At 41.1% G+C, this 14,898-nt stretch overlaps 1 protein-coding gene across 2 annotated transcripts in view; it reads left to right on the top strand.

The window, feature by feature from the left end:
* Positions 1-14,898, top strand: part of DUSP16 (dual specificity phosphatase 16) — a 96,699-nt gene that overhangs the window by 17,659 nt on the left and 64,142 nt on the right. Inside the window, exon 2 of one of the 2 annotated variants that reach the window (XM_039499505.1) lies at positions 3,781-3,878. The exons of the other annotated variant lie outside the window; for it this stretch is intronic. The gene's annotated coding sequence lies outside the window, so the exon portion shown is untranslated. The remainder of the gene's footprint in view (positions 1-3,780; positions 3,879-14,898) is intronic. 2 annotated transcript variants of the gene reach the window in all.

Raw genomic sequence — 14,898 nt, forward strand, 5'->3', positions numbered from 1 at the left:
AGGAAATGGAGAGATTCCTGCATGTATGCATGCATACATACAGGTTTTGCAGCTGGGGAAATTAGAGCTCAGAATTAGGTGTGTGCAGTAACATGGCATGAATTATTGATTAATTTGCAACACTTCTCTTGTACTGGGATCCCTATTTAAGGGACACCACCCAGTTTTTAAAAAAAAGTCTGAGGTTTTTCATCAGTTGTTGCAAAGTAACACCTACGATTACTATACGTTTAGAAAAATCTGTTTCAGTTGTGGTTACTGTGCATTGAGAGTGCAATGTTTGTAGTCTGTTTCTCCTGTCTATTGTCCGTGAGCCTTTCCTACACTGAAATAGTTATCTGACAATCCTTAGTAGTCAGTTGCATTTTTTTTTAAACATTTGTTTAAAAAGAATTGAATATAGTACAGAATAAACAGCATATAGCCTCTTCAGCTGCACTGCTATGACTTTTTGCGGTTGGGGAGAGGGTGATCAGCACAAGCAACTTCTTTTCCCCTGGCTTATTCCTCAGGCTAGAGATGTACCGTAAATTTTCCAAGTCCTTGTTATGTCTTTCTGTCTTCTGCCTGTGTGAGGAGGCACTCTGTCCAATATACACATACGAACAGCCATACTGGGTCAGACCAAAGGTCCATCCAGTCCAGTATCCTTTCTACCGACAGTGGCCAATGCCAGGTGCCCCAGAGGGAGTGATCTCTCTCCTGCCATCCATCTCCACCCTCTGACAAACAGAGGCTAGGGACACCATCCCTTTACCCATCCTGGCTAACAGCCATTAATGGACTTAACCTCCATATCTAGTTCTCTTTTAAACCCAGTTACAGTCCTAGCCTTTAAAAGCAGCAAAGAGTCCTGTGGCACCTTATAGACTAACAGACGTTTTGGAGCATGAGCTTTCGTGGGTGAATACCCACTTCGTCCTAGCCTTCACAACCTCCTCAGGCAAGGAGTTCCACAGGTTGACTGTGCGCTATTTGAAGAAGAACTTCCTTTTATTTGTTTTAAACCTGCTGTCCATTAACTTCATTCGGTGGCCCCTAGTTCTTATATTATGGGAACAAGTAAATAATATTTTTCCTTATTCACTTTCTCCACATCACTCATGATTATAGATACATCTATCATATTCCCCCCTTAGTTTCCTCTTTTCCAAGCTGAAAAGTCGTAGCCTCTTTAATCTCTTCTCATATGGGACCTGTTCCAAACCCCTAATCATTTTAGTTGCCCTCTTCTGAACTTTTTCTTATGCCAGTATATCTTTTTTTGAGATGAGGAGACCACATCTGTATGCAGTATTCAAGAGATGGGAATACCATGGATTTATATAAGGGCAATAAGATATTCTCCGCCTTAATCTCTGTCCCTTTTTAATGACTCCTAAGATCCTGTTTGCTTTTTTGACTGCCGCTGCACACTGCATGGACGTCTTCAGAGAACTATCCATGATGACTCCAAGATCTTTCCTGATTAGTTGTAGCTAAATTAGCGCCCATCATATTGTATGTAGAGTTGGGGTTATTTTTCCCAATGTGTGTTACTTTACATTTATCCACATTAAATTTCGTTTGCCATTTTGTTGCCCAATCACTTAGTTTTGTGAGGTCTTTTTGAAGTTCTTCACAGTCTGCTTTGGTCTTAACTATCTTGAGCAGTTTAGTATCATGTGCAAACTTTGCCACCTCACTGTTTACCCCTTTCTCCAGATCATTTATGAATAAGTTGAATAGGATTGGTCCTAGGACTGACCCTTGGGGAACACCACTAGTTACCCCTCTCCATTCTGAAAATTTACCATTTAGTCCTACCTTTGTGCCTTGTCTTTTAACCAGTTCTCAGTCCATGAAAGGACCTTCCCTCTTATCCCATGACAACTTAATTTATGTAAGAGCCTTTCGTGAGGGACCTTGTCAAAAGCTTTCTGGAAATCCAAGTATACTATGTCCTCTCGATTTCCCTCTTGTCCACATGTTTGTTTGACCCCTTCAAAGAACTCTAATATATACATGATTTCCCTTTACAGAAACCATATTGACTTTTGCCTAACAAGTTATGTTCTTTTATGTGTCTGACAATTTTATTCTTTACAATTGTTGGACTTACTGGTCTGTAATTTCTGGGATCACACATAAGCTTCTAAATAATTTAGTTATGATGTCATTGTTTCTGCATCTCCACACTGGGATGTCATAATAGCTAGAAGTCCTTGTGGCACCTTAGACTAACAAATTTATTTGAGCATAAGCTTTTGTGGGCTAAAACCCACTTCATCGGATGCATGCAGTGGAAAATACAGTAAGAAGGGTGTGTGTGTGTGTGTGTGTGTGCGCGCACACAGAACATGAAAAAATGGGTGTTGCCATACCACCTGTAATGAGTAATTAATTAAGGTGAGCTATTAGATGGGCTATTATCACAGGAGGGAAAAAAAACGTTTGTAGTGATAATCAGGATGGCTCATTTCCAACAGTTGATAAGAAGGTGTGAGTAACAGTAGGGGAAAAATTAGCATGGGGAAAGAGTTTTTACTCTGTATAATGACCAATCCACTCCCAGTCTTTATTCAAGCCTAATTTAATGATGTCTAGTTTGCAAATTAATTCCAATTCTGCAGTTTCTTGTTGGAGTCTGTTTTTGAAGGGTTTTTTTGTTGGAATATTGCGACTTTGAGATCTGTAATTGAATGACCAGGGAGGTTGAAGTGTTCTCCGGATGGGTTTTGAATGTTAGAATTCTTGACATCTGATTTGTGTCCATTTATTCTTTTGTGTAGAGACCCTCAATTGGCGTAAATTGATTTAGTCACTTGATTTTTAATGGAACCATGCCTGTTTACACTAGCTGAAGATCTGGCCCCATATGAGCAAATATTAAGTAAAATCTTAGGTGTGGTTTTTTGGAGGAGCGGGAGTTCTTTTATGTGTCTGGTTCTCTTTAGGGAAAGGGAATGGAGAAGGAGCCTGCTTTGTGCAGTGTGTGGAGATTTTTTTATTGGCATCTTCCAAGTCCTTTCAAAACAGTGATCTATCACCACAGATGGAGTATATATTTTTTTCCTTTTTAATTTATTTAAAGTCAACTTAAATCATCCAGCCTGCTTCTAAAGCTTGGGAGTGTGTCTTCCATATAAGTTCCACTTCACCCATCTTCTTCCCCTCCCACACCAGGTTTTGTTGTTTGTGTTTTTTTTTTTTTCTGTAAAACCTGACAGGTGTGGTGTGAACGCAATAGCAGAAACCAGAAATTCCTGTATTTTAGGCCTGATCTACACTAGAGCCGGACTTACACATAAAGTTGCACTGGTTTAACAAAAGGTGTATTCTGCAGAGCAAGATAAACAGCTACAGGTTTAAACCAGTCGAACAGTGCCCAGGCAGGGATTTGTAACAGTTTAGCTAAATCCTTTTAAAACCAATTTAAGTTTAAACCTCTGCAACTTCTCTGTGTAGATAACCATAGGAAAACATTTTTGTGTGTGTGTGCATGTGTGTTGGCTAACAGAATTTTAAGCATCTTTTAGCACCTACTGTAGACCGGATTTAACACCACCTTGTAAAAATATTTCTGTTTCATGGTCAATGCTAGGGGAAAACATGTTTTAAACCTCATCTTAACTAGATCCTTAGTGGTGTTTAAAACCTTGTAAGCTAATTTTTTTTTTTAAAGAAGAAAAATAATCTTCTCCTTTTCAGACACATCCCTTCAGTCTAGATTAGATCTTGCTATTGATTCTGACACAATCTTTGTGCCTTAGAGTAAATTGCTTACCTTTGCATCTCCAGATGCCGCCTCAGTGAAAAAATGGGACAAGAAATACTTCACACAGCCACCAAGTGACTGACTGATATTTGTAAAGCTATTTGAAGATCAACATTTCTAGGTATTTATTATAGTTAAAAAGTTTTCAATCACTCTGTAGTAACTTGCTTTCCTTAGCAGATTTTTCTGATTTAAAAATGGAAACTGACCGTGGTTCAGGAAACTTGGTAAATGGAAACATTCTCCTTGCTGCATTTTAGCTAATGGCTCCTCTTTGCACCCGATTTGCTTTGTCTTTGTTACTTTGTCACTGTGGGTTTTTTCTTTTTTTAAAAGGGTTGTGTCTCTTCAGTCTTATGACATTTAAAGGGTCTCTTCCCACTCTCAAAGTGAGAAAACTCCCATTGATTTCAATGCTGCGTGTGAGGTCACACCACGCAGAGGATGCCATTTTGAAGAGCGCCTTGCCAGCAGGACCGTGTGTGTGTGTGTGTGAGAGAGAGAGAGAGAGAGAGATTGATCCTGCCAGCAGGAGCAGGGCACTCTCTTAAAAAGGGCATTTTCCATGCATGAAACCCAATAAAATCATACTCAGTTTTGTCTTGGTACCAGACAAGGGATGAACGATTAAAAAAACCAGGACTGCTCATCTTAAATCAGGATGAATGGTCCTTCTACTCCTTTCCTTCAGGTGGAATGAGGAGTCTTGTTTCATGATACCATCACTCAATCACCACCCAGCCCTCTGCAGTCAGTGCAGGCTGAGGGGCTGCAGCGCTGCATCTGCTGCAGCGCTCCAGCTGCAGTGGTCCCAGGCCAGTGTGTGTGGGCACAGCACACTCCACCAGCGCTGCAGTGTGGCCAGCCACATTTGTAGCATTTGCAGCGCTGGAGTGATGAATTTATGGGCAGCTATCCAGGCCCAGCAGTGGCAACACGTGTTTTTTCAAGGGGGGGGGTGTGGGGGTGGGGGAGAGGGGGGGGAGAGAGAGAGAGGAGGATTTGGAACTGGAAAAAAAAAAAAAACCCCAAAACTTAAAACTACTAACTTAACCCTGCCAACAACAAACTCAACCCAACCCTCCTCCCCTCTCTCCCTCTTTCTCAAACAGCAAACCACCCTGCAGGGGTCATGCTCATGTCATTTTTTCATACAGTTACAGATTAATGACAGCACAATGACAGCAAACAGGAGCTAGCTTTGAAGCAGCTCCTGGTGCATGCTCAGACTGACAACAAAACAAAAAGAGAAGACAAAACAAAACAAAAAATTTAAATAATTAATTTTAAAAAAGCATTACTCTACTCCTTATACCCTGGAAGGGCTTATGTGGTGTGAGACACCACACTTGATGACGCGCTGCGCAGAGCGCTGCCTGCATACTTATAGCCCCAAGCCTGACTGTGTGCGCGCCAGCTGCCAGCAGGGGAGTGGCAGGCTGGGCTGTGTGTGTGTGTGGGACAGGTGCAGGCGCTGGAAAGCCTCTACCAGCGCTGCAACTTGCAAGTGTAGCCAAGCCCTGAGTCTCCTTCATGACTCCCTTCCAAGTCCTATGGATAGATAATACAACCAAAGACTACATAAGCTTTTCCCCACCATGGGATTCCCTGGGAACTGTGCAGCCAGATGGTAATCCCTAGTGTCATGACTCCAATGGATCTGTGCTGGGCATGGGGGGACAGAGCCTGTGACTTGAGAGACCTGGGTTCAGTTGCCTGCTGTGCCACAGACTTCCAGTGTGACCAGGGGCAAGTCGCCTAGTCTCTCTGTACCTCAATTTTTCCAAATGTCAAATGGGAATAACAGCACTTCCCTACCTCACAGGGGAGTTGAGGATAAATGCATTAAAGACTGTGAGATGCTCTGATACTATGGTAAAAGAGGCCAGATATGTAGCTTAGAGAATGGAGGGGGTGCTGCCAGTGACCAAAGTTGGTGCAGGGCCTCCATATATGTTCCTGGTATCACACAGATTGGAGGGGCAGGGGGAGGGAAGGGAGATCTACCAGGTTAGAAAGAATCTTGTCTACACCCCACCCCCGGCAAAATAGTTTGAAGTAATTGCTGTAAGAAATTCCATGTAAAAAGCACCCGCCCTACCACTACCACTTTTGAAATGGGAAGGCTCCTTTGGGGTTTTTTGTTACCACTTGGGCCTTGTCTAAACACACAAGTTGTACCACTTTAAATATACGGGTATAGTTAATGCAGTACAAACCCCACCCTTTAGTGTGAATGTAGTTGCACTGGTGTAACTATGCTTTTACTGGTATAGCTTATTCCTCTTCCCATACAGAAATAAGCTGCATCATTATAGGCATATGTACTCTGGTATAACTGCATATTATTTAAAAATTACACATCCCAGTGACACAATTATACTTGTACAAAAACTGTGTGTACACCAGGCCTCCTTCCACTCCAAGGCATAATTAACACCCGAGGGTCGGGGGAAAGCTGTTTTTGTTAAATGCAATGCAACACATGTGCTCCTTCTCCAGCCTGGGGACTTGCAGTACACCTCTCCTGAGGAACCCCTCCACCCCCAAAGAAGTTCTCCAGCAAAACCAGGGAAGAACAAACTTGTCATTCCTGATATTTCTAGTAATGATTAAAAAAATACGCCATCTTGTTTCCTTTTCTTTTGAAGGGGATAAAATAAACGGTCTGGGCCTAGTTTAGACCCACACCACACTTTTGTTGTTGTTGCATGTCACTTCTAAAATCAGTGGGACTGAAATTTGTCTTTTCAAAACACAGCAAATTTTAAAATCAGTTTGAATAAATGTGTGGGGCTTGAAATTTTTTTGGAAGTGGGGGTTATAGTATAGTAGTTCTAATAAATGGCTATGATGAAAACCCCTGGTACCATAAAACAACCCTTTCAGAATGGACTTGAGTTAAATATATCACTAATATTTGGTAGAACTCCAAAGCGTTAAATACCTATGTGGATGATTGTGTTTGGGGGGGTATAGATATTACTTGTTTTGGGCTAAAAAGCTAATGTCACAAGATGTTGGGTTTTTTAAAATTAATGTGTATTTTCTATATGTTCCTTTTCTGTCTTATGTGTCTATTAATTTAGCACCTATGAGCCCCAGCCCTGGAGCAGGACCCCCATTGTGCTAATTGTTGTACAAACACAGAACAAAGATGGTTCTTGCTCCAAAGAGCTTATGGTCTTAAGTATGAGATAATAGGAGGATACCGACGGGAGTACGAGGAAACGAGACAGCATTGGACAGCATGATAAGTAGTGGTCTTTGCATACCAGGAGCCTAACAAAAGTCTGGTTTTTGTAGGCCTCATGGCAAAGAAGGGTTTTAAGTAGAGATTTTGGAGGAGGAGGTAGCTCTGTCGATGGTTGCAAGGAGTGCTTCCAGCATGAGACAAAGCACGAAGGTGCTCATTTGGAAATGTAACAAGAGAATGATGAAGACTGGCGTCATTGGCTGATTTGGAGGCAGGAGCGGATATCTTAATAGTGAATGAAAGATGATGGGTAGAGTGGGAGTAGGCGGTGAAGAGCCTTGAAAGTGAAGACAATCAGCGTACCTTTGATGTGATAAAGAAGGGGATGCCAGAAAAGGGATGCAAAGTCAGGGGTGATGGGATCCAAGTGACCGCTAGGAAAATGATCTTTGCAGCTGCATTCCGATGGATATGGATTATATTTGTCAAGGACAGAGAAAAGATTGTTGCAGTAATTAAAGATGTGAGATGAGAGCCTGGACAAGAGGTTTTCAGCTGTGTGGATGGATAGGAAAGGCCGTATGGTAGATATGTGATGCAGAAAGCATTGGCAAGATTGACGTAGCCTGGCTGTGAGGACCTAGCGGGAGTTTTGAGTTGAGCTGATGTCCAAATTACAAGAAAGCAGGTGGGAAGGGCTATGTAGAGCTGTGGGTCTTCTGTACAGAGTTGGTAGCTGAATTTGTGTTTGCAGATGAGATTACCCAGTGGTAAGGTGTACAGGGAGAAAAGAGGGATCAAGGGACAAAGCCTTGTGGAACCCTCCTCCCCCAACCCCTCCTGCCCCTGAAAGTTGGAAGGGAGTTGGAAAGGATTCCCCAAAGGACACACAGAAGGAGCAGTTAGAGAAGTAGGCGCAGAACTAGGAGAGGCTAGAGTGTCACAAGTCAAAGTAGGACACGATTTCAAGAAGAGGAGCATGGTCCTCTGCCTCATCGATGCCTGACAACTTAAGTCAAAGAGGATGGTGCACTAGTTCAGATCTTTGGCTAGGAAGAGGTAGCTCAAAACTTTGAGAGACATTTCAGTGGACTTCTAGGGGTGAAAACAAGGCTGGAGCGGGTCTTGGATGGAACTAGAGATTGGAGAAACGTGTTCAGTGAGCTTAGAAATGTAAGGGAAATGGGGCAGTAGCTGGAGAGACAGGTGAGATTTTGAAGATCCGATTTTGAGATGACAGTCTGCTACTGTGAGGGGAAAGAGCCAGAGGAAAGTGTGTGTTAAGTCTCTGAGTGGTGAATGCTAAAGATTAGAAACCGGCCTGACTGCAGATTTAATGACCTTTTTTATACCTGACTGTGACATCAAACTTTGAGATAATGGTGATGTCATTAGCTAATGAAATCATTCTTTTAGATTGGCCAGTGATCTCAATCTTGTTTTTTTTTTTTTTTCCCTCACTGCCTTTATTTAATTGCAAAACAACCGGATGACTAAAAATCCAAAAGAAGGGTTTGGTTTTTTTTTTTCAATGGTACAGTGACAATTTTCACCACTCTCCATTAGTTAACAAAGGGAAACTTTTGCTAAAATTGGGAAAACTCCCAACCATTTAAACTTCTAAAAGATTTATGTTCAATTATTTATTTATTTTTTAAAAAGACAAACCTCAGCCATGATTCCTGAGGTTAATTCTTGTCTTTCCATCAATCCTCCTTCCAGTCTGTTATTGCAAGAAGTGAACGTGTCCTTAGCCAAATCCAGTCTTGTGATATGTAGTTGTTACAGAGCCAGCTTTTGAGACCGTCTGATAGCAATGTCACATGGAGCACTAAACCGGTAAGGAGAAAATTTACTGCCAGTCTCCAAAAAGTAGCTTGTGAGAACTTGCTTCTGTTACATACGACCTCATCTCTTTTGGGATGCTGTTACTATTATATATTTTTTGTGGTGCATATACTCTGTCTGGGGAGTGGGTTGTTTTTTGTTTTGTAAGACACTGATAGGATGGCATCTCTATGGGGCAGAATTGAGATAGTTAAACTGACTTTTCAGACCTTCAGAGGCTTGGTTTCTGGTGAATTGAATGAACCTTGGCTCTGAATTTCCTGCCTTTCCTACTGCTTTTTGTTTTTTGTTTTTTGTTTTTGTTAACTTTGTTTTTGAAAGAGTCACTCAGAATTATAGAGATGCACCTGCAATCCAACATTACCTTAATGAAGCTTTTTGTATGGTACTCTGTGGTCTCATTTGTTTTGCTCTATATTCCTGTCAATTGCAAATGCTTTCGCTGTTTGTATAGATTTATAACTGGTAAAAATGCTAGTCTCTAAAGCAGATCACTTTCTCAGGTACTAAAAACAGACTGCCAAATAATGCAAATAAATGTCATGGAAATTACGAGGGCTTTGGAACCTTAGCATCTCTTATCTTGTATGGCTCAGTGGTATCTTTAATGTGAGTGCTGAGCAGATGGGTCCTTGGTTACATAACTACCCATTCACTGAATTGGGCAGGGTTCTTAGGAAAAGTAGTATGTAATCATGTAATTAAACTATCATACTGCATATGCACAGGGGGGCTGAATTAAGGTTGTATGGAAAACCTTAAACTGTGACATGGCCTAACTTCTGAATGCTTGACTTTACAACTGTGGTATTTTTTTTTTTTTTAATGTCGCTCTCTTAAGTAATTCCCAGGAGCAGCAACTGCAGGGAAAGTCCTTGCTCTTGAGCTGGCACATGCTTTGTCTGGATGGAATCTTAGGAGAATTTAGCTGCAAAACTCTAAGTCCCTAAGGAGCATTACCAACTGCAGTTTATTTTTTGGAGACTTGAAACTTGGCTGAGTTTTCACGTGGATGGCAAAAGGCACCACCACGGAACACCAGCATGACCTCCCTGCCATATGTCAAGGCCCTGTTCCAAAGCACAGAGGCTCTAGGGTTTCTCAGCAAAATGGTTGAAAGACTTTTTTAACATGGGCAAAACATATTTTTCCATAATCTTGTTCTCTCAAACAGCTGAACCGTTTTAGCTGAAACTTTCCAAAAAAGCTCAGCCTGAGACAGACACCTGGCATGGGAGATTTCAGCCCAAATGGTTTACATTTGGCAAAGTTACAAGCCACTAAAAGCCAGGGTTTTATAGGAAGTTCAGGTAACCTCCTAAGAATAAGCAGCAATACTACTCTGCCTGTAATAACTAATTTGGTATTAAGATTTCTTTCTGATAGGGCAGTCAAGCTCAGGGGAAAGTGTGGATGACGGTACAAATAAATAACTACTGATTTAATAAAAAATCAGGAATATACTTTTCTTGCTGAAGAGCCATCTGATTTTGTTCTGCATCCAGAGCTGCAGGCAGGTTAGCTAGACCTCCCTCTGGCTTGAAAAGTTTTTTTGTTTGTTTTTTTTCTCTGAACTAAAAACAAACCAAAATCTTACATTTCTGGTGCAATTGGGCTTTAATTTGGCTGGATCTGTGCCAGACATTCAGTTTGTGGCGCTTGGGTCACTTAATTCTTGGCCGCCAGCAGCATGTGCCCTGGCATGTTGCTTCTCAGTCCCAGTATGGTGGACAAACAAGAAAAGAAGCCTGAAGGGGAAAACCTGCTCTTTCTGCACCTCTTCCCAGGGAGACCAGACAGTGAGCTTTGCTGGAATTGTGGCTGAGGAGAAAATGACTTCCCCCTTCCCTCTTGCATGTCTTGATGCATTCCACAAATATATCACCCAGGCTTCCATCCTCTGAGTCCGGGGAGAGCCGAGCTGAGGAGACAACCTCTCATTTCCAAGAGGACCTCCTCACCCAGACTTTCCCATCCAAGAGGCATCTGGCATTTATAGGGAGAGACTGGTTCTCCCAGTAATGCCATTTTTCTTTCCCTGCAACCAGCTGACAGTCACTGCTGGGGACTGCAATCTTGGACTTTCCATCCTCTGCAAAATTCCCATCAGAGAAGCCCAGAAAGATATCTGAATAGATGGAGAGCTGTCTAGCTGATATTTTATTCACTAGATCTTGGCCAAGTACTTCCAGGGTACTTCTCTCCTGTAACAATTTAAAAGGCACACTTTTTTTTTTACACTCCCTTGTACTTGCCCTTGGAAAATCTGTCTTGTCATTTGGTTTGTTGATACTGTATAATGAAGCCTTTTAAATAGGGAAAAAACATGAAATGTTATTAGTTTGGAAGAGCCAGGTTATTGGGTCTTGGTTTCCTTCTATTCTGTACGGCTAGTTTCCATTTCTGTATTTTCTGCTATTGTTGGGGCTGGTCAGTTTTTCAGAGGAAACAAATATTTTTCAATTCTCTTTTCTGAGATTTTTTTTTCTTTCAGAGAATACCCTTTTTCTTTTTTCCAGCAGTCCTAGTTGTAATGTAGTTTAGCAAGACCACAGGTTTTCATTGACCACTCTACCAATGACAGAGAGAACTTAAATCTTATCCATGCTTCAGTTGACACTGGTGCTGTAAACAGCCCTGACCTAGCCTGGATTTTTCTGCATATAGTGGGAAGGGACCTTTTCCCCCCATTCGTGTGCTAAGGAGCCCATACTATAGCATTGCACCACAGAGTAGTCTATGGTATGGATTTATGACATTGTGTCAGGAAAAACAAAAATTCCATGTTGCCACTGGTCAGAAAAACCTGGACTAGCATCTCTTTGTAACTGGTGTGGATCCTGGACAAGGTGATTAGTGGACTATTCTATTGCACTTTCCTTTACACCTTCGTGTATGTTTCAGTGTTGGGAGCCTCTGCTGCTTTTGTCATTAGAAACAAATAAATCAGTTTTTAAGATGCCTACAGCAATAGATAATCTCCTCCCCCCTCCCCCTCTCCCAAAAAATTGCTGCTCTACTTGTAACTGGCCAGATAACCACAGTATTTTGCTGCCTTAGGGCCTGATCCTAAGCCCACTGAGGACATTGTGAGTCTTTCCATTTACTTCAATGGCTTTAGACCAGGCCACCAATGACCAAAGCTTAACTGTTAAATCCAAACTTCACAATATACTTGCAGCCTCATAAGCCATCCCTTATGCTAGAATCCGCTAAGTACTTTACAAGAACCTGGGCACGGTCTGTGTCCGAAACAATAAAGATTGAAAAACTAAATTTTGTGTTTTGGTTTAAAAACATTATATAATCAACTGAGTTTGCCTCTTTTTGGGGGGCCTCTATGCAAAGTGTCTCCAAACTAAGGGCCTAATCCTGTGAGATGCTGTATGCCTTCAGAACTCATTCAGAACTTCACTAGATGAGGACCTAAAGGTTAAAAACAACTGGAAGCACCTGCTTCCTAGGTGCTCTAAACTAGCAGTTTAGGTTTAAGTCAATAAAGCACTACAAAACCCTCCCCCAACCCTCCCCCCCCGCCCCCCACTAACCCCTCTGCACAGTATTGGACAGGAAGCCAACGTAACTCCCTCGAAACTGAGGTGGCATGCCTGAGTCAGCTTAGTATGAGCTAAGAATCTGGCAGCAGTGTGAAGGCTGAAAGTTAGGCTCTCAGGAAAGCTATATGCCGCTAAATGTGGCATGTTTGAACACGAGACTGACATCATTATGAATTCATAGTCACCAAAGAACAAAGTATCAGCCACAAATTGGACTGACCTAATTTTAAGTCACTTCTGAAAACTTATTAGTACAGCATGAAGCTTTTGTAAGCTGCTTATTTCCATCTTAGCCTCTTGATTAAGCAACAAGTCATCCATTTCTCAGAACTTTCTAGTTTCTTTTTTCATAGGTTTCCCTCCTCAACTCTTTCTATTTTGGCCTTATTCTCCAGATGGAAGACATGATTAGAATGACCACTTGTGGCATACCTGATATTCCAGGATCAGTCTCTAAGAAGTAGTGACTAGAGGTATAACAGAAGGCATATGCCATTCATACATGCCTGTCAGCTTCTTAGAGTGTAACTGGAAATTATTTTTTTTAAAAGGTGTAAAATACTCCCACCTTTTGTGAAACACATTTCAGTCAAACTTTTCTTGAATCACATTGTCAAAGAAGCTCTTTATCTTCTTACAGTTTGTAATAACTCCTCTGGAAACTCAACTCTGAAATGTTTCTGTCCTAAATTGTGTTTCCCTTCATCATAAATATACATTAATTTTGGCACTGGTATTCTGGGATCTTTCTTTATGAAACTGCTTTGGGGTTTTGTTTGCTTTTATTTTTTTAACTTCTAAAAATCACACTCTTCCCAGGTATCAGAGGGGTAGCCGTGTTAGTCTGGTTCTGTAGAAGCAGCAAAGAATCCTGTGGCACCTTATAGACTAACAGATGTTTTGCAGCATGAGCTTTCGTGGGTGAATACCCACTTCTTCGGATGCAAGCAGTGGGTGTTCTTCCCAGGGTGTTCAGGTCATGTGTAGTCAAGTTAATAAAACACAAAGGTATATGTGAGGTAGCTTTAGAGAGAGTGAAAAACTTGCCACTGGTGGTGAACAACCAATCCTTCCCCCATTTGCTAATTGCCTGCTAAGTAGCTGGGCCTGGCAATTTAGGGTGAGCTTTTCAAAAGTGTTTTGCATTGGCTTTACTCTGCTTCCATGGAAGTTAATGTTTACTTTTTCTTTTTTTCCTTTCACTATTTTATTTGTTCTTGTAGAAGTAAGACATTGAACTACTAATTATAGCATAGAACTATTTATTTGTATTATCATTGCACCAAGGAGCATGAGTCAATGGATCAGGACTCCATTGGGCTAGTAAGAAGTCCAAGTGCTGCTTCATTTGTCACTGAGCAATGCTCAACAAAATAACAGCTGCTGACCTACAGTTATTTAAAGGGATCTGTAAAATCATTCATTGTGTAGCTGGAGGAATCTCTGAGTAAATGTCATTAAATCCAATGTTTTTGTTTTTAAATTCTTTTGTGTATAGATGTGTAGACACTTATAAGCGCACTTCAGATAATGAGGATGTCCCGTAAATGAATAATAGCCCACAGTGTTCCCAGCATCCTCAAAGCTCTGTGGCAACATTCTTGTGTTATCTGCTGCAAAATTATATAATCCCTGTGGGTAATAGATGCTCTAGAAAACACTACATTTGAAAATATTAAATGCTTCCACACTGAAAGTGTAGTAAGGGAGCCCAGCAGATATTTTGTAGGGGGAAATTGTGTGGTTATGGCATTCTTCTGTATATATCTGTTACTGTATATCAGAGGTTCTCAAACTGGGGGTCGGGACTCCTCAGAGGGTCATGAGGTTATTACGTGGGGGGTCATGAGCTGTCAGCCTCCATCCCAAAGCCCGCTTTGCCTCCAGCATTTATAATGGTGTTAAATATATAAAAAATTGTTTTTTTTAATTTATTGGGGGGGGGTCACACTCAGAGGCTTGCTATATGAAAGGTGTCACCAGTACAGTACAAATGCTTGAGAATCACTGATATACAAATTCAATTTGTATTTTTTGATAAATTGAAGGATAATAGCAATGCTTGTTTTAAAGCATTGTTTTAAAGCTATCTTTTTAACTTTCACAGTTGTGGGAAAGCATGGGGGGAAGAGTCAGACAGTAAAAAAGCGTGACACATGTTTCCTGACAGTAGATGTTAAGATTCAAAAAGTTAAAGCGTTATGACAATTTGTGTTTTAATGGTTAACATCACATGTCAATATACAAAGTGAATATCCTTTAAATCAAACTATAAGTTCTTAAGCAGCATTTTAATTTCTTTGGTAACAGAAATTTACAGATACACAGACAAAATATTTCCATTGCCTATGTCCAGTGAAATAAACATCTACTGACATTTATTGATTTAAAAAAAAATGTAATCCTTGCAAGCCTATATATATGGTGCCATAGAGAGGTGCAGGTGGGGCACATAAAGCAGAAGTCATATGGCTGGAAACAGTAAACCCCTAAATATTAAGTACAAATTCTGTGTTTTAGCATTCTGAGTACCTGATTGA

This window comes from Mauremys reevesii, linkage group 1, assembly GCF_016161935.1.
Source record: "Mauremys reevesii isolate NIE-2019 linkage group 1, ASM1616193v1, whole genome shotgun sequence".
NCBI lineage: Eukaryota > Metazoa > Chordata > Testudines > Geoemydidae > Mauremys > Mauremys reevesii.